Source organism: Rhinatrema bivittatum, chromosome 2 (assembly GCF_901001135.1).
Source record: "Rhinatrema bivittatum chromosome 2, aRhiBiv1.1, whole genome shotgun sequence".
NCBI lineage: Eukaryota > Metazoa > Chordata > Amphibia > Gymnophiona > Rhinatrematidae > Rhinatrema > Rhinatrema bivittatum.
In genome coordinates this window covers 471,293,511-471,314,057 of record NC_042616.1, presented here as the reverse complement: position 1 = coordinate 471,314,057, position 20,547 = coordinate 471,293,511, and positions in this window count along the sequence as shown.

Sequence of the window (20,547 nt, the reverse complement as noted above, 5' to 3'; positions counted from 1 at the left end):
CCCAGAAGCCATCATACTAGGCTCTACCAGTTTGACACAGCCTTAATAGCCTTATTCCTAATCATAGGTCAGTTTATATATTTTGGAATGTTTTGTAAGTATTGCAGTTAAAAATATTTACTTATCTTTTTTGCCGCTGTATTATTCTGCTGTGAAGATGTTGAAGAACCCCCTCTTTTGATGCTGTATTATTATGCTGTAGATATATTGAAGATATATAATTGTAGAGCCTAGAATGATGATCTTTTGGAGATATTGCTTGGTAAATATATTGTATTTAAATAAAGGAAGGTGAGAGGATAATTTCTTATACTGCTTTCTCATCTCCTTGGCCGTTTACATATTTAATAACTATATCTGAATTCAACCAAGCATAGGATCTCTGAGGGAGCATTACAGAAGGAATTGCAGAGCTGAGCAGTTGTGTGGATTGGGAGAAAAGATAGACCATATGGTCTTTTTCTGTCATTCCATTTCTCTGTCTCTATTTCTTTCCTACAAAGCGCCAGTATTTGTTATATTTAGTATCAAAGTCAATTAAACCTTCTTGAGATCTTGGGAAAGTTTGATGAATAAAATACCTAAATCTCTTTTTCCTGCCTCTTATAAGCACAGAAAAAAAATGGATAATGTAAATGAAATAGGTTTCCACCCAAAAATCAACAATAATGAGGTTGATATTTAGTGGGCTGGTGAGTGGAAAAATGACCTGGCTAATTTACCCAGATATTCAGAAGAACTTAGGCTTAGATCCTCTAAGGTCGCAGACCTTAGAGAATCCGGCGGTAATGGGGGGCGGGGGTGAAGCGGGGGGGTGGGCCTGCAAAAGCCTTCAGCAATCACACCTCCGTAGTGCTATCACTGCCAGCGTTCGCACCCAATAGCACCATCGTAAAAGGTGGTGCTTTGGGCATGCTACTGGCAGCGAAAAGGGTTCTTACCTTTTCACAGCCAGCAATCTTTCCACTGCATCTGCCCCAACAACACCCCAACTCCTCCTCTTCCGGGGCCGACTCTGTCCCGACTCCACCCGAGCTAGCTATCGCACACGAAAAGGGACTTTTTGCATGCAAAAAAGTCCCTTTTCGCATGCGATACACGACGAAAATGACCCCCTTAGTTGGGGAATGTCTGCCACTGAATATACTTGGATAACTTTACACAGATTAAGTTATCAAATTACTTACCCAGCTAAGGGAGTCATTTTATATGCGTATCGCACGCAAAAAAGCTAGATCGGGGCGGAGTCAGCCCAGGACGAGGAGAAGTTGGGGCGTCATCACGGCAGACGCGGTGGAAACTTCTCTGGCGGCGAAAAAGTTAGACCCCTTATCGTCGCCAGTAGCACGCCCAATAGCGCCACCTTTCATGGTGGCGCTATTGGGTGTGAAAGCCAGCAGCAATAACACAGTGGTGGTGCGATCGCTGCCGGTTTTCACAGGACTGCCCCCGCTTTGCCCCCCGCCCCCCGTTACTGCACGATTCATAGAGCTGTGCATCGTTATAAAATCCAGTTCTAAGTATATCTGACTAGTACTGAATATTTGCATCAGCTGGATATATTTTAGCCATGCCCCCAGAATGTCCCTGCACCTGATTATTTTTTATTTTTAGCTAAATATTAGCTAGTTAATGACTTATGTGGGTAAATTTTTGCCGATGATGGGACAGGAATTTCAAATCTCAGGATTTATCCATGCTAGCACATTTTCAGCACTGTGATTTATTTATTTATAAAATGTATAACTCTCTTTCCAGGTTTTACAATAAAATCTTCCAAAGCAATATACAAAAGTAAATTTAAAAACAAAATACAAGATTAACAAAGCAATAACAGTAACTTCAAGACCATGATTCAAGACATTCAAACATCACAGTGCATGAGATAGCATAGTTGGTCCACAAAGTTTGAAAGTGCTGCATTGTGGTGCCAGCATTGTATGGGGAGGAGGAGTGGCATGGCAATTGGAAAGTGCTCATGGGCCTCTAGGTGGAGGGCATTACAGACCCCTGACTTAGAGAATGCCTTGGAACTTCTGGGAACCAGGAAATGTTCCCTTTTCTTTCTCCCATGTAATACTCTTCTTGAGTCTCCTTGTGACTGTACTTAGTGTAACAGTTGGACAGAAATTAAATAATGTAATAAAAGTGAGACCCCCACCAAGGCCTTATTCAAGTTATATCACCGTTTCCACACTTCTGTTGATTCTCAAAGTCTTCTGTAGTAGTAACAATTATATTAGTTTCTTAGCAATTATGGCTACCAATTCCTTTTCTGAGTCACAGTCCTTCAATTTCTTGTCCTCCCAGGTGATAAATTGCATTTCATTGTAGTACTATAAGTATATTACTTCATATTTTTCTACATGAAAACACATTTTCCATTTATCACCCATTCCTTTGATTTAGTACTTTTTCACTCAGCGCACTATCAAGCTGTGGAATCTGTTGCCAGAAGACATGATCAAAGTTGAAGAAAATGTGGATATAATAATGGTGTTCTAAAATGCATATATGTTATGTGTATATAGGGATGATTATCCAACATAATACTATATGATGCATGTTTATAAATTTGGGGGTTATGTGCAATATGGTGGGTATTTTAATAAGGCATGATTGTTGTGAATGAATGGTTGGTTTTTATGGGATAGTGTGTAATGTTATTTATGATAAGTGATGTTTAGAATTGATAGAGGTACCTACACGATGTTAAACAATGAAAATAATAAAAATTATGTTTGTAAAACATTGATGTATTAATTATTTTGAGGTTTTTGATTAACTTTTTCATAGATGATTGTATGATACATGTTATTAAGTAGAAAAAGATTTAATGAAAAAAATTTTTCATGATTTTTCCATGTCCTTTTTTGTGATGTGTATTCATTATTAAGTTAAGGACTGTGATTGACCCTCGTTGTTGTTACCAGATTCAGTGGGGACCACACTGTGCAAGAATCTGCTTTGAAATTCCAGAACCATCTCGGTATATGAGGAGGGCTACGGTTATATCAGAACCTATCCGTCCCCAAGAGAGAGTCGAGAAGGAACCCAGGAGAGCCAAATCTGCAGAGATACCTAATCCACTGGATGTGGTTGTACAGTTAAAAGAACAGTTGAACCATAAAACTTTGGAGAATGAGGAGCTGGTGAAGTCTCATGGACAAGCCACCCAAGGTCTAATAGCCATACTGGCTTATAAGGAACAGGAGATTCAGCATCTTCACACTCTTTTGCAACAGGTGAGTGATCGAGGGAATTACCTTGGACTCCGTGAACCCCTTACAAGAGACATTGGAAAGACCTTCCTTCTGGCATATTTCGGAGACACACAGCTCTGATTCCTATGATAGTGAACAGGACTGTACTACTGAGGATAAACAGGACTGGACAACAGGTAATGACCACCCATCGGAGGGGGCTCTTGAAGAGGGGGTACTGTTACATCGGTCGACCACTGGGGCTGTGGCCGACCATACTCACCCGTATTTGTAGTGGACCATTAGCCCCAGAGATGCTGAGAGGCCTTCCTCCGAGGCAGGAGCGCTGCCGCTGCTGAAGCCCCACCCCTTGACATCGCCTAGTCATATGCGGCGATGTCAGCCTTTCCTTTAAAAGGGGCCAGTGCAGGAAATACCAGAGCCAGCCCGGAAGTTCCTCACTTCTGTAGGGTATTTAGCCTGCCTTTCTATTGCTAACCTTGCGAGTGTAGCAAGGATTGGATTGACCTCCGGTCTGAGCTACTCTGCCGCTTCCGTGCTGCTGCTGCTGGAAGCTCTCTTTGCCCTTTGGGGTACTTCTTTAACCTGGGTACCCACTGTCTTAGGGTCCTTGCCTTCCTTTAACCTGAGTATTCGCTCCTCGGGGTCCCTTTGCTTTCTTTCAGGTGCCTATTCTGGGATCAGGTACTCGCTCCTCGAGGGCTGCTCTCCCTGGCTCGGTGCCTATATTCAACTACTTCTGCCTGCTGAGATCTCCACCACTCAGTGAGTAATCTAACATTTTCATTTGTCTCATCTACAGCTCTGCATTGGGAGCCTGCATCTGGATCTCCCTGTACCATCTCTGTGAGACCGGGTCCCCTCTGCCGAGGGTCCCTAGACTGCTACCTCTGGATTACCTACGACCTCCGCCACCTCTGGTGGCATACCTCAGCTATATAATAAAAGACGAATCTTCTGTGTTTGTTTTTGTGCATCCCTGATTCTAGGACCTAGGGTACTAGTGGGCTCCTACATAGGGGCTCCCCCAAGTGGGCATGGTCATCTCCACAGTACCCAAAGATCCACTCAAACACCACAAAACCATAACAAAGAGATACTTCTCAATGTACTCTTATGAAAGGCGGGAGATAATTAAGATAACCCCCAGTGTGCTAGTAGATTGTAATCATCAGTCATTCATTTTATCAACCAAAATACACTTACACTGTGAGCTTGAGTACCGGGAGATACAGTGGAAAGAAAGTCCAAAATATATCTCTGCTTTGAAACACAAGTTAACTCTTCCATTAAATCCTGACATTGCAATGTTTCGGAAGGTCAATACTTTCCTTCCTCAAGGGGAATACCAATGTTCCATGACGAACAATGCTATCGATATTTTATTGTTGATTTTAATAAAAGTATAAAGTGACACTACGGGCAAGAGGAAAAATGTTCATAAACCACTTATTGTGGACACCACTTAAAATTATAGCGGCCGGGGAAAAATTCTAAGAAGTCAAGCTTTATAAATTGTTTTTAAAGAAAAAAAGATCCACGCCACCGGCAGTGACTGGGTAGTATTGTTCTTCAAGGTACATTGTCTTCCCCTTGAGGAAGGAAGTTATTGAGTCTTCTGAACATTGCAATGTCAGGTTTTTAAAGGAAGAGGTTAACTTGTATTTAAAAGCAGAGATTTATTTTGGACTTTCTTTCCACTGTATCTCCATAGTTTAGTTAGTTTAGTTTAGTTTTATTGTATTCTATACCGTCGCATCAGACGTGGCCTGCAAAACGGTTTACAGAGTATAAAACATATATAAATACAATACATTTATAAATAGTAATAACTAACTCTGTTATAAGTATGAAATAAGTTTAGTTATTAAAAGCAGTAAAAGTAAAATAGGTCAAATAAAATATAAGATTAAAAACGAGTACTCAAAACACAACAACAGCAGACAAACCATATAAAAAAAAACATCAGCCTGGTGATATAATTGGTGTTTCTTATTAGTCTCTTACTCCGATCTTCCTTATTTGGTGTTCGATGTTAAAAGCTCATATTCGGTAAAAGCACATTTAAATAGCCAAGTCTTGAGGTCAGTTTTAAATTGTTTTTTTTCGTGTACATAACCTCAAGGACGATGGTAAGGAGTTCCACAATTTTGCTCCAGCGACAGACAGTACGCGTTCCCTCACGTGTGTAAGCCTTGCCCGATTTAATATTGGGAAATTGATAACAAGCCCCTTATTAGCCGATCTCAGGTCTCTCTGAGGTATGTGCAGGCGTAGAGATGTATTCAGCCAGTCCGTTCGCCTCCCTGTGTACAACATGTTGAATTAAACAGGCCACTTTATATTGTAACGCGATATTGGATTGGAAGCCAATGAAACTTGATTCAATGTGGGGGTAATATGGTCACATTTCCGTTTACCAGACAGAACACGTGCTGCTGCGTTCTGCAAGACCTGTAGTGGTCTAATATTTGAAACAGGTAAGCCAAGTAATAAAGAATTACAATAGTCATAGAACATAGAAACATAGAAATGACGGCAGAAGAAGACCAAATGGCCCATCCAGTCTGCCCAGCAAGCTTCACACATTTTTTTTCTCATACTTATCTGTTTCCTCTTAGCTCTTTGGTTTCTATTTCCCTTCCACCCCCACCATTAATGTAGAGAGCAGTGATGGAGCTGCATCCAAGTGAAATATCAAGCTTGATTAGTTAGGGGTATTAGGGGTAGTAACCGCCGCAATAAGCAAGCTACACTCATGCTTATTTGTTTTACCCAAACTATGTTATTCAGCCCTTATTGATTGTTTTCTTCTCCCCTGCCATTGAAGCAGAGAGCTATGCTGGATATTGTGTGAAGTATTAGTTTTTCTTCTCTCCCCTGCCGTTAAAGCAGAGAGCTATGCTGGATAGGCGTGGAAGTATGTTTTTCTTCTCCCCTGCCGTTGAAGCAGAGAGCTATGCTGGATATGCGTGAAAGTATCAATTTTTCTTCTCCCCCTGCCGTTGAAGCAGAGAGCTATGCTGGTTATGCGTGAAGTATCAGTTTTTCTCCTCCCCCTGCCGTTGAAGCAGAGAGCTATGCTGGTTATGCGTGAAGTATCAGTTTTTCTTCTCCCCTGCCATTGAAGCAGAGAGCTATGCTGGATATGCGTGAAGTATTAGTTTTTCTTCTCTCCTGCCATACTCCCGGTACTCAAGCTCACAGTGTAAAGTGTATTTTGGTTGATAAAATGAATGACTAATAATTATAATCCACTAGCACATAGGGGGTTATTTCAATTATCTCCTGATTTTCATAAGGGTACATTGAGCAGTATGTCATGTGCTGGTACCTGTGCTATAAATATGATGGTCATTCAAAAATAAATTAATTAAAAAAATTAAAAATTGACAAATCAGATATTTTTCTATTTTTTTCCACTTTGGTTGTCATGGTTGCATATCTTGATTATGCTATGAAGTGAGATCTTTATTTTTGAGATTAATATTATTCTTACACTTCTGGGTTCTTTTGATTATTACATTATTTTATGTGGCATAAAGTGTCATGTTCAACAGAGAACTAATTTTAAAACTGATGTTTATAATGTTTATAAAGTATAGAACAAGATCTCAAAAGGACCATGCAGGGAGGGGAATCTTTCTGTATGATAATACAATTCTCAATAAATAATAATACCACTTTATTTTTTAGCATGACGTTTTATACAAAATCACCCAGGTTACTTTACTGTTGTCATGAAAAATGCATGCACCTAATTACAGTTATACCATGCTTAAGAGCAGGTTAAAACTAACGTAATTATTGTACTGCAGTTAAAGAGGTTGCTAAGATCACTTTAGTTACATCTATCATATAGTTAAGATCTAATAGGTGTCCTAATCCTTAGAAAAAAACCAAATGGGCATGTAGTCACCCATCTCTGAAATAAGATGGATACTTATATGATTAATAATGTTTATATATCTTGCCCTATCTTGGTAATATGCTCCCTAATATAACACCGTTTACCCCCCCCCCCCCAAACAAACACAGAAATGCACATATGTCTAAAACAGGAACACGTGGTACATGTTAACCACATTGCTATTTTGTAATCCATAAAGCAATGTGATACAGTTAAATAAAATCATAAAACTGTAGACTCAACATATGTTTTGACTGCATGTACATGCAGAATACTTTAGGAAAAATTGAGAATACAATATAGGAAAATATGTCGCTTAAGTTAACAAGTAAAACCCTGAATGGCCAAATTAACCCAATTTGATTTAACAAAATGGGTTAATTTCATTAATTTTGCCACAATTTGAGCAGAAGATCAATTAACAAATCTCAATTAATGAAAAACATAGCCTTATATTCAGCTTTAAAGATTGAAACTGCCACTGTGAAATCCTTTACATATTCAGGAGGATAGCTTTTCATTATTGTAGATCCACATATGTCTGTATTCACATATTTCACTTCACAGGAGTGAAAGTTTCCTATAAAGCAGTCAATAAGCAGACAGTGCAATCCCTTTGGATCCCTGTGGCTCAACAATTCCCACAAAACATTCCTGGGCTTCTGCTGCACCAACCCTCCTTTTTTCCTTCTAATCTTCACCTCCATTTTCCCTTCAGTCCTCTCTTATTTGGCTTAGTCTCTCTGCTGATAATTGAGTTCCAGATGTATGGCTCTTATAGGCTTGCGAGCCCATGAAACAGCAAAAACTTGAAAACAGAGGAGATTAGTATTTTTGCAAAATTTTAAGAATTGGATGCTTAATTGGCTTTACCTTTTTTGTTTGTTTGGAAACTGACAAATAAAATGTATAATTGTCACAGACAAACAACCTATCAAAAAAAGAAAAAAAAAAGAGGGTGGAAATCTTAAGCAATGAAAAATAAGAGATGATGAGGAGAAGGGTCTAAAAACCCTGAAGCCTAGTCTGCATGAAAAAAACAAATATCTTTTTTGCTAATAGTGCCCTGGGAAATTAACACAATGTCTTTCATTCCAATATATATTTCATTTAATGTAAAACTTAACCCAATGCCTCAAATTTGAAAAAAAAAAAAAAAAGAAAGAAAGCATGCATGTATAGTTCTAAATCAATATAGAAATGTAGAAGTGCTGGCAGAAAATAATATACTAATTCATCCTTTTTTGTAATCTTGGTTTCACTATACAATAGTGTGTGTCTAAAAATCAATCTGCCTGGCATTTTTATTACTGTGCTGCAAATGGGAAAAAGGCAAATGAACTAGTTGTTGCTTCTGTTTTCTATATTGGATCTAGCCATGAGGTATTCATTCTGTGATTTTTGTCTTTCATTATTCACACAAATCCTTTCTTTATGTCCTGGATGAATTATTGCAATTTGTATGGCAAAAGCTTGAAGCTGTGACCCAACTAGCCAATCAGAATCTACCAACAGTTGCTAAATATAAAGTTTGGTTTGAAACATAAGGAAGTAGTGTTATACTTTTAGGTAATCTGAAACACTTTTAGGTAATCTGAATTTATTTGACTACATATATAGGTTGGAGAATGAATCAAACCCTCTGTCATATATTACTGCATATGACTAATCCTTTTTATCTCTGGAAGGCAACAAACTAAAAATAAAAAATAGCATAGATATGAGAGATATTAGTCAAAAAGAAAATATTGGTTACAAATTGAACAAAAGCATTTGGAATGAAGGTGCCATCAAAGGTGTTCCATTTATACCTGTCACTCTATCCATGTGCATGCATGGACTTATTCATGGTTGCCGATGCCTTTGTTGTAAAGGATTTACTGGGGGCATAAAAAATGGGAATCACCTTTTTTTTAGAGCCCCCCCCCCCAAATGGAAAGGGTAAGTGAGGTCTGGGGAGTCTCCTGCTGGGCTCAGTGATGACTAACCAGGTAGGGGTTAGCCCCAAGCCTAGATTTGTGAAACAGGAGGGAGATTGGAGGGGATCAGGCAGGCCCTACATGAGCTCATCCTGGGCTCCAAGGTTTTGCTGAGAAGCAGGCCCAGTTTGGTTCAATATTCTGATTTGAGGTTTTTTTGGGTTTTTTTTTGGGGGGGGTTTGAAAAACAAAAAAAAACCCCCCAAAAAAATTGACCAAAAAACTAAAATTATTGGGCCTCCACATCCCCATTAACAAACAAGTTAATAGTGATACCTTTATATTGAGCTTACTTACAATATTTAAAAACTAACTTTCATTAGCTCTGGTCCCTGTAACATTTCAGTAAAAAAGGAGCTAAGGAATGCATTGCTTGGATATATTAGTATAGTGTAGGTTTGTTTACAGTAGATGTGTTTGTTTTCAAAGCTATGAAGAACTGTAAAGTAAAAGGATGGGGTGGACTGGTCATGTGCTTGGAGAGGGTCCTGAAAGTTGAGATAGATAAACCACCAAATTTACAGCTCTGTAATGCTTAGTTCTAGTAATGGGTGAGTAAATCAATGTTATTAAGTTCCTTTGTGTTTCTGTCAATATTTGCTCATTTACTTTTCAAATGTCATGTGATACTTTCCAGGAAATTGTTAAATGTTCTGTGCTGTCTTGTAATGTACTTTGGCGTTTTCACCCTGCCATGATGGCTTCATATGATCAATTTTCCTCCATCTTCTTTCTAAATAATACTTCAAAAAAACTATAAAAAGCACCTTGCTCATTGCATGAAGTACAAACTTGAGAAATCTCCTATAAGCACTTGCAATCACAAAGGAAACATTCAAAAACTGTTAAGTATGGCTTAAATATGGTAAATCCTATTGCCTGTTTTTTCTTTATATTCTAACAACTCTGAGATACAAGCATCTCTTTATCCTGCATAACTATCATTTGAAACTGAAGAGAGCTCTCAGGATATCAGATCCTCCTCAAGAAATAGTAGATAAACAGCAAGAAAGATTTTCAGAGAAAGTGAGATCCAGAGAAGCTTCAGCATCAAACACTCTGCAGGTCTTAATTGCATTCATGGTTCCTTTCCAGTGAAGCACAACTACTTGAAAATGATGTAGAACAAATTATTCTTAGAAGGGTACACAATAAGGAGGAAAATGATATCTAAAGGAAAATTAGAAAATGTGTGTGTGAGTGTGCACATTGGGTGGAGGGGAGAACTATTGGCCAATGATTGAGGAGGCCTTCTTCCTAGCCATAACTGCTGAGCATTTTAGAGAACCCCTGACTCTTGGGGTTAGCAGGCTAGGAATTTTTTGTGGAAAGGCTGCATGCTGCAGTTTCATACTTGTCATATGTTGTTGCAAATTTCCTTAATGCTTTTGAAAATGTATGTTACATAATTCCCTCATGCCTGTAAAATTTACCCAAACAATAGTCTCTTGAATTACCTAATTAAAGTGCATCTCAATTGCTTGTTCAATCTTCGTATTCTGTTGAGCAGGCATAAACTATGTACTGGTTCAATTTATCGGACCTGGTGAGTCTGCCAATGTTCCTTATACCTCCTATACAAATAGCACAATCACACTAAGCTCTGCAACTGGAGGGGCCATGGGGGTGGTTACACTTGCACAGGCTTAAAGAAGGAACAGTGTGGGCAGTGGTGACACCAGTTCCGTATGGGGGCCACGAGCTGCAAAAAGGCAAAGCAGAGATGTAATCTTGCACAGGGTCATTGGCAGAGTGAGAGGGGCTATAACCAGGGCCAGGGCTTCCATTAGACAAACTAGGCAGTTGCTAGAGTGCCAACCCTTGGGAAGTGGCAGCATGAGGCTATGGGCAGCTGGTGGAGCCCATCCTGCCAGCAATTAAAAAGGAGAAAGGGGACCCCAGGAATGCCAGTGGAGCCTATCTTCCCATTGGATGAAGACTTCTGGAGGAGGCCTAGCATTTGTTGTTTTTTTTTTTTTTTGAGGGGGGGGCAGAGAGACAGATGGAAATCTTTGCTGGGTAAGCGTGGAGAGGGTGCAGAGAGAAAAAGAAAGAGACAGTAACGTGTGGGTGGGAGGTGGACAAAAAACAGGGACTTGACAGGTGGGGGTAGAGAGAAAGGAGGATACCAGGTAGCTGGGGGCTAGCAGATGCAATGTCCTGGGGTTGGGCATGACAGATTGTCTGCTGCATGGGTGTAGAGAAAGAGAGTGCATGCTAAGCAGGTAGGGTAGAGAGAGAGCAAAGGAGTGTGTAAGGCAGGTGGCTGAACAGAGGAAGCAGGAAGCTGCTGAGTGGGTGGAGGTGAAGAGAGAGAAAGAAAGAAAGAAAGAAAGAAAGGAAAAAGGGTGCTAGGTAGATGAGGGTGGGGTAGAAAGAAAGAGAGGATGCTTTTCCCTTTTGCACATGGACAGCAAAAAGACAGGGGCAATGCTGGTGGGGTAGGCATGGAGTACAAGGGAGAGAGGGGGATACTGGGCAGGGGGTAGAAGAGAGAAACAGAGATGCTGGACACTATGGGCAAGGGCAAATAGAAGGAGGAGCACTGGGCAGAGGGTGAGGATGGGGCTGTGCCAGAGCCAATCCTGCCAAAGAAGGGAGCATTGTGCTGGAACAGCTTCCATTAGCTCAGGGGATCCCAACCTTTTTTTGGGCTCGTGGACCCCTTTTCAACCTCCAGCATGTTTGCAGACCCCTACCTGCTTCCCTTTCATTCTTACCTGCAGTTATGTGCCATACAATGAAAGGTTACCAATGTAATAAAGAAATAATTATATGCACCCCAAACTCCTTCCTAAATATATAAAACATTCAAAGCTTACTGATATATAATTGCAAAGTACAGCAGTAAATGTGCAATTATATTCAATAACTTACACAGTGAAACTACAGGCAGCCACACAGCTGGATCTGGAGCAAGTGGGGGGGAATGCACTGGGGGAGGGCGGGAGAGAAAGAGACTGGCAGGGTGGGAGAGAGAGAGAGACTGGCAAAGATGGACTGGTGGAGGGAGAGGGAGAGGGAGAGACAGAATGGTGGAGATGGACTGGTGGAGGGAGAGGGAGAGACTGACCAGAGTGGACTGCTGTAGAAAAAGAGACTGGCAAGAAAGAGACAAGCGGAGGGAAAAAGAGTGAGAGACTGGTGGGGATGGACTGATGGAGAGAGATGCAGACTGGCAGAAATATACTGAAACAGAAGACTTGGTAGAGATGGACTGGTGGAGGAAACATAGAAACATAGAAACATAGAAATGACGGCAGAAGAAGACCGAATGGCCCATCCAGTCTGCCCAGCAAGCCTCACACATTTTTTCTCTCATTCTTATCTGTTACTCTTAGCTCCTTGTTCTATTCCCCTTCCACCCCCACCATTAATGTAGAGAGCAGTGATGGAGCTGCATGCAAGTGAAATATCTAGCTTGATTAGTTAGGGGTAGTAGGGGCAGTAACCTGCCGCGATAAGCAAGCTACACCCATGCTTATTTGTTTTTACCTAGACTATGTTGTACAGCTCTTGTTGGTTTTTTCTTTACTTCTCCCCTGCTGTAGAAGCAGAGAGCCATGCTGGATATGCATTGAAAGTGAAGTATCAGGCACATTTGGTTTGGGGTAGTAACCGCCGTAACAAGCCAGCTACTCCTCGCTTTGTGATTGCGAATCCTTTTTTTTCTTCACCCCTGTTGTTGAAGCTATGCAGGATATGCGTGAAGCATCAGTTTTTGTTTTGTTTTATTTTTCCCCCTGCCGTTGTTTGTTGTTTGTTTGTTTGTTAATTTTTTTTTCCCCTGCCGTTGAAGCAGAGAGCTATGCTGGAAATGCGTGATGTATCAGTCCCTCTCTCCAGGAGGCCCCCCCAAGCTGGCCAAAAATTCCGGTTGGGTCCAACGAGGGTCCCGGAGCGAACGCGCGGGGAATCACGTGACGTCCGCGTCACTCCGACGTGACGCCGACGTCACGTGCTCCTCGCAAAGGAATACAGGAATGGCGTCCGACTCTCCGCTGGACCACCAGGGAGTTTTGGTAAGTCTTGGGGGGGGATTAAGGAGGGTGAGGGGTTTAAATTTTTATTTAGGATCAACAATCGCGATTTCCCAACTTATTCAACATAGCTATGTTGAATACGTTGGAAATCCGATCGTTTTCGCCTCATCACTTTTTTAAGTTAAAAAAAAAAAAGTTGCGTTTTACATATGCGGTCAAAACGAATGCACACCCCTAGAAAGCACCCTCTTAGTTTGATCTTGGTGCAGGTCCAATGGATCTCTCCACACCTCCCTGTTACCAAATTCCATTCATGCAGAGACAGGACACCCCCACTCTTTAAGAAAAAGGCACTGCTGCAAACATCATGCACGATTGCTGGGTATAAATATCAGTGGCATCTCTAGACAGAAGAACCTTCTAGGTGTAAACTGAACTTCTGTAATAGGGTACCCCTTTATATAAGTAACAAATAAACCCCTGGCCAGTTTCAACCATCTAAGAAAACTAACATCAAAATTATTCAAGTGTATTTATCAATGAAAATTCTTCTAAATAGAAATGGGACAGAATCCCAGTATAAAAGCTGCACTTCAAGTTCTTCAGTACCCTGCATTCATAGAAACCTCCCTACCAAAGGTTGCAGGGCAGAAAAGGGTTCTTCCCCTTACCACTAACCATAAAATAATAATAATAAAATTCTGGTGTCACCTCATTAACAGCAACACAAACTCCCTCCACTACCTAGGAACTTTGTATAATACAAAATCCTGCAAAAAATGCTCTTGGGACCTATAGGAAGCCTGCCATACCATAACACCCTAACTGCCAGACTGAAACAGTAGAAATCCTACTTCTGAAAAGGCAATACTGCAAATATTACAACAGGCCCTAAACACCAATACACCTGTTAGGAAAACTGAACAAGTCCAGCTGCAGATACAGAATTATCCATGAAAAAACATATTACTACTAAACTAAAATATGGTTATTTCAAATTACTAACATTACAAAAATTGAAACCATTTTTAGAGCAGTGCGATTTCAGATCTGTGTTACAAGCCTTAATTTTTGCATACATTGACTATTGTAATTCACTGTTGTTAGGATTACCAGTATCAACTATAAGGCCTCTCCAGGTCCTTCAGAATGTGGCCGCAAGAATTTTAACAGGCAAACAAAAATATGATTATATAACACCTACTTTGATATCATTACACTGGCTTCCAATGTTCTATCGGATCCAGTATAAAACAGCTTGCATAGTCCATAATGTTATATACAGTGAAAGAAGAGTGGCTGAATTCATCTATACGCTTGCATGTCCAACAGAGAAATTTCAGATCAGCCAATCAAGGACTTTTGACTGTTCCTATGATTAAATCGCAAAGCTCAGCCAAGTAAGAGAGCGTGTAATATCAATAGCTAAAGTATAGAATTCTTTACCTACTTATTTGAGATTACAGGCAGACAAAAAAAAATTAAAGCAGATTTAAAAACATGTGAGCAGTAGCATTATTATTATATTTCTGGTCTTAACTTTTTCTAATTCTTCTTTCAAATTTTAACTTTCAGTTTAAGAAAGATTAATTGACTTTAGAATATCTTATAAAGTTCTTAAAAGTTCTTAAATATTTGTTCTTAGATAATAATGCATCATATTTTTGTTATATTGTATAGTAGTAGTTTTATGATATTTTTTAGCAGCTAATTTATATATGTCTCTTTTATTAATTTTAGCTGTTATCTCTTTTATGATATTATTGTATTTCTCTATTTTAATGTAATTGTAAACCGTTTTGATGGCATTGCCGAAGTGACGGTATAGAAAAACCAATAAACTAAACTAAACTAAACTGTAGGTCCCTATGTAGAAACTACATGCTAGCAGAATTCCTCATCTAAGTCACACATGCAAAACACAGACATACCATTGCCATATACAAAATAAAGAGACTGTAAAGTATAAATACAAACACGTACACAAAAATTTTGCTGGAATCTTCAGTGTGCAACAATTGAAAAAAACAAAAACATCACATTCCTCATAAATCATCAAACAATACATAAAGAAATATAAAATATCAATAATAGTAAAACCATACTAAGAAAATAATATTTCAAAACAACTGATATATAGAAACATCCAATAATTAAACATTCATATATTGGTGGGCCTATTTATAAAGGCCCAGTGGACATGCGTAAAGCCCCGGGATGCGACTAAGTCCCAGGGCTTTACAAAGGGGCCAGTTCAGGGCAAAGGCGGGGGCAGAGTGGTCTGGGGGCAGAGAAAGTATGGGGCCAGAGGCCTCTGGCACAGCGGCCATTTGCCACTGTGTCAGAGGATCACATGCGCCTGCCTCCAGGCAGGCGCAAAAGGTATAATAACAATTTGGGGGGGCTAGGGAGGAATGTTAGGGGAAGGGGTGGGAAGGTTAGTTTAGAGGGAAGGGAAGTTCCCACACAGGCCGCTCCAATTTCAGAGTGGCCTGGGAGGGAACGGGGGAAGCCCATGGGCGTCGACATGTACAAGGTGCACTACTGTGCACCCCCTTGCATGCGCCAATCCCCCAATTTTATAACATGCATGCGCATATGTGTGCATGCACTACCCAGCATGCACACATATGTGTGCATGCTGGGTAGCGCACACACATGTATGCCCACGTGTACATTTGAAAATCTACCCCATTACTTTTTATCTTCCCAAACACCAATAAAATATTTCAAAACATTAAACACATCAAATAATAGCCATCAAAGCAAATAAGGATTAAAAAATTCCCCACTCTCTATACCTGGAAACTTTTGATTTCCAGTCACCCGGCGATTGCTGTGGAATAGGAAAGCGGCACACAATCTTTCTCCACTCTCGCATAAATACACCTACACATGTTCATTTTTACTTATACACACATGGTCCCTCTCTTTTCACCCAAAAAACAAAGAGGGAGCACTACTGCACACAAAACAATCAAATCAATCAAGCAAATGTGCAGAAAAATTATTCAATGTCCACACATAATTTTGAGTGAAAGAATTATATTTTTGAGATGGCAACTACACAGTGTTATAACAGGATATGATTCAGGACAGGTCCCCCAACACGAACCCGTGTTTCGCCGTGAGGCTGCGTCGGGAGGGACAAAACAATATTTTAATTTTTCTAGAAAGTAAAAGAAAAATAATGTTACAAAAGCAACTGATAAAAGGGAGGACAAAAAAGAAAATGCTGCCGGCAGAACTTAGGGGCGGATTTTCATACTCCGCGAATAGGCCTACTTTTGTTTGCGCTCCAGGCGCAAACAAAAGTACGCTGGATTTTAGTAGATACGCGCGGAGCCGCGCGTATCTGCTAAAAACCTGGATCGGCGCGCGCAAGGCTATCGATTTTATATAGTCGGAGCGCGCCGAGCCGCGCAGCCTACCCCCGTTCCCTCCGAGGCCGCTCCGAAATCGGAGCGGCCTCGGAGGGAACTTCCTTTTGCCCTCCTCTCACCTTCCCCTCCCTTCCCCTACCTAACCCACCCACCCGGCCCTGTCTAAGCCCCCCCCCTTACCTTTGTCGGGGGATTTACGCCTCCCAGAGGGAGGCGTAAATCCGCGCGTATCTACTAAAATCCAGTGTACTTTTGTTTGCGCCTGGAGCGCAAACAAAAGTAGGCCTATTCGCGGAGTATGAAAATCCGCCCCTAAGTTCTGCCGGCAGCATTTTCTTGTTTGTCCTCCCTTTGATCAGTTGCTTTTGTAACATTGTTTTGTGTGCAGTAGTGCTCCCTCTTTGTTTTTTGGGTGAAAAGAGAGGGACCATGTGTGTGTAAGTAAAATGAACATGTGTAGGTGTATTTATGCGAGAGTGGAGAAAGATTGTGTGCCGCTTTCCGGCACACAATCTTTCCCGGCGCGCAGGAGGCCCGCTGACGCGCAGGAGGCCCACGCGTCAGCGGGCCTCCTGCGCGCCGGGACGCGACCTGGGGGCGGGTCCGGAGGGCGCGGCCACGCCCCCGGGCCCGCCCCCGGAACGCTCCCGGAGCCTGGAGCGCAAACAAAAGTAGGCCTATTCGCGGAGTATGAAAATCCGCCCCTAAGTTCTGCCGGCAGCATTTTCTTGTTTGTCCTCCCTTTGATCAGTTGCTTTTGTAACATTATTTTTGTTTTACTTTCTAGAAAAAATAAAATATTGTTTTGTCCCTCCCGACGCAGCCTCACGGCGAAACACGGGTTCGTGTTGGGGGACCTGTCCTGAATCATATCCTGTTATAACACTGTGTAGTTGCCATCTCAAAAATATAATTCTTTCACTCAAAATTATGTGTGGACATTGAATAATTTTTCTGCACATTTGCTTGATTGATTTGATTGTTTTGTGTGCAGTAGTGCTCCCTCTTTGTTTTTTGGGTGAAAAGAGAGGGACCATGTGTGTGTAAGTAAAAATGAACATGTGTAGATGTATTTATGCGAAAGTGGAGAAAGATTGTGTGCCGCTTTCCGGCACACAATCTTTCCCGGCGCGCAGGAGGCCCGCTGACGCGCAGGAGGCCCGCGCATCAGCGGGCCTCCTGCGCGCCGGGACGCGACCTGGGGGCGGGTCCGGAGGGCGCGGCCACGCCCCCGGGCCTGCCCCCGGAACGCTCCCGACACGCCCCCCCGACACGCCCCCTCCGAAAAACCCCGGGACTTACGCGTGTCCCGGGACTCTGCGCGCGCCGGTAGGCCTATGTAAAATAGGCTTACCGGTGCGCAGGGCCCTGCTCGCCTAAATCCGCCCGGTTTTGGGCGGATTTAGGCGAGCAGGGCTCTGAAAATCCGCCCCATAATGAATAATATACTCTAAATCAACTTCATGGCATAACTGAAAATAGTACTAACTAAAGACCTAGTGCCTATATAAAACTCTGTAAAATTAGACTTCTGGCAGAAAAAGTTGTATAACAGTAATTAATCTAGTACAACATATTCCACAAACAGGTCTGGCAAAATGGACATGGGAATTAAAGAAAAGCAGAAGATAAAAATAAAAATAAATAAAAATAAAAAAAAAAAGAAGTAAAAACTTGAACATAAAAAATTTCAACAGAGTTAACATGTTCAGACCCAGATAACACAATTAAAGCGTAAATCGGATACGCATTCAGCGTCATTGAGAGTGTAATGCCCACAAATCATAGCTAAAACTTAAAGCAAAAATGACGTGAAAGCTTCAACAGAAAGGCAGGACCCTTAGGGGTTTCTGGACCACAGGTTAGGAACTCACTGCATTAGGTAAACGAAGGGAGGAAAAAAGGTGGTGGAGGAGGAAAGTTTGTAGGTTTGTCTAAAGTTGCCCAATATCTTTGTACCAGCCCTGCATAATGCCAGCTCCCATGTGGGATTTGTCACTATGAGGAGAGGGATACAGCCACCTGGTACTCAAAGCCACACGCAGGAGGAGGGAAAAGGATAGAGCTGGCTCTTGTGTGGGCCACCAGCCTAGAGAGGTCTCAGTTTAATTGTTACCCATACAAGTGTGGTAGTGAGATTCAGGAGCATGACATGTCTTCCCTTTGGGCTGGTGATCAGGGGCCAGCAGGTCTACAGCAGCCAGAGAAGCAAAGAGGATTTGAAGAAATGCTGCTGATCTGCTGATGCTTCCCTGCCTCCCCTGGTTTATCAAATCTTTAAAGCAGAATGAACCACTTAAGCTGTGGGAGATGGAAAAGCATCAGAAGCTCCAAAATGATTAATCTTGGCTTCAATGAATGTAAAAAGAAAGAGTTGAGATTGTGGGTGGGGGTTAACGAGAATAGGAGATGAAATAACAAGGGGGAGAGAGCAAGAAGAGCAAGGGGGAGGGCAGATGGGGTTAACAGAGCAAGGAGGGACTAAAAAAATTCCAATTGAAATAGGTGAGTGTAAAGGTGAGGTTGATAGCAGTAGGGGTGAGAGACATACTTGGATCAGTGATGAAAAGATGGGCTTCATATTACATTACTGCACCCAACTGCATACCAGCCTAAAGTTGGCTTGGAGAGAACTCCCCCGCTTACCAGAAGAAGGATCCTCTATATTCTCCTATATTAGAAGTGCTGGGGAGTATTCTTTCATAGAGTCACCTCTCTTATTTTCCTATTGCCTGCCTGGGGAGTAAAAGGAGGTGAAGTCTATGCAGGGCACAGGGGTTATGTAGCAGATAGGGGATGATAAAGGTAATTGGAACACAAAGGTAACATCTGTCTGATAGAAGAAGAGAGATTATCAGTGGAAAAAATATAACTATGGTGCAATCTTATCTTGGTTATTGAATTGAAAATTTTGACTTAGAAAATAATAATAGAAGAGAGATATATCTTAGCTTTTCTGGACATTCAATAGTTTGGGGTTTTTTAAATTATTATTAGGTACTAGCGCTATCACCTTATCTTGCTCAGGAAATCCAAAATCTAATGGTTGGAAAATTAGTGGTCAAGGAACATCAAACATAAGACCTAATTTACTAAAGATTTTCTCCTCTTCTGTGTGTATGGGAAGAAATGAAGCCCATAATTTATAAATGATATATTAGATCAGATTTTTATTGCAAAGTAGTAGGGTATATTAAAGATGACCCAATAAAGTGCAAAACACACAAGTTCTAACTTGGAAGCACAGCGGGTGGTATGATGGTCCCTAACTTCAAAAACATTTCTTTGAAATAATATACAGCAATATATAGTATCACAGCATTTCAAATAGAAACAATATTTTGAACCACGTCGTTTGTTTTGAGATTTCAATTACCCCAATATTGACTGGGTAAATGTAACATCAGGACATGCTAGAGAGATAAAGTTCCTAGATGGAATAAATGACAGTTTTATGAAGCAACTGGTTCAGGAACTGATGAGAAAGGGAACAATTTTAGATCTAATTCTCAGTGGAGCACAGGATTTCATGAGAGAGGTAATAGTGGTGGGGCTGCTTGGCAATAGTGATCATAATATGATCAAATTTGAATTAGTGACGGGAAGGGGGGTCAAGTAAGTAAATCCACAGCTCTAGTGCTAAACTTTCAAAAGGAAAACTTTGATAAAATGAGAAATATAGTTAGAAAAAAAACTAAAAGGAGCAGCTACAAAGGTAAAATGTGTGCAAGAGGCATGGACATTGTTAAAAAAAAATACCATCCTAGAAGCACAGTCCAGATGTATTCCACATATTAAGAAAAGTAGAAGGAAAGCAAAATGATTACCGGCATGATTAAAAGGTGAGGTGAAAGAGGCTATTTTAGCCAAAAGATCTTCATTCAAAAATTGGAAAAAGGATCCAACAGAAGACAATAGGATAAAGCATAAGGGATAGATTTTTAAAAAGTGCGCCTTCGCGTACTTTTGTTGGCGCACCAGGCGCAAACAAAAGTACGCTGGATTTTAGTAGATACGCGCGTAGCCACGCGTATCTGCTAAAATCCAGGATTGGCGTGTGCATTTTGT